The sequence below is a fragment of the Gavialis gangeticus genome, unplaced genomic scaffold (genome assembly GCF_001723915.1).
Source record: "Gavialis gangeticus isolate Ggan-Ray unplaced genomic scaffold, GavGan_comp1, whole genome shotgun sequence".
Classification (NCBI taxonomy): Eukaryota; Metazoa; Chordata; order Crocodylia; family Gavialidae; genus Gavialis; species Gavialis gangeticus.
This window is the reverse complement of record NW_017729032.1, coordinates 196,460,055-196,460,745: the sequence shown is the minus strand read 5'-3', so window position 1 is coordinate 196,460,745 and position 691 is coordinate 196,460,055.

The following is a 691-nucleotide window of genomic DNA, read 5'->3' as shown; positions in this document are numbered from 1 at the left end:
AATCGGGCCGAATCCAAATGAAATACTGCCTGCTTCGCACACCCCTACAAGATGTTCAGTAGTTGCCATATTAAAAACAACATTTCTTACCAAAAGTACAATCCTCTTCACTATTTAAAATGTTGTTGCTTTACATAAAGGTCTGTCCTGACAGAATATATATCTGAATAGTACTGGCTTTGGGTATATGTACATGAGTCCTTTAATTGTAGCTCAGGGAGCAAAACACAATAGATACATAGCAACCACCACCTAAATATGCTATCAAGGACACCAGGCAAAGAAATGTAACAGTAATAAAGACAAAAATGTTCTCCAACCTTGAGTTCTTAATGGCTTCATAACAATTATGAAGAAACAGTTTCATTTAGTGAAACTGAACAAATTAGTTTTGCAATAGAATCATGAATGCTTATTCCCATTTTCCCAAGAAGAAACAGAATTCTTGTTCATAAATATTCCTACATATGACAGATCAGTGCTCCTTCAACCATTTGGAAAGTTTCATTCACAATGGAATATAAAAATTCTTGGAAAAAACACAGTCAAAGAAGTATTAACTTTATACAAACTGGGACTCCCTAAGCTTTACTAAGTAAATAAATACCTGAAGTTCTGCTATGTGCTTGCACTAGTTTTAATTAAATTATACCAGTCCAGCTGGAGAACAGGTATGAGGCCCTAGCAGCCC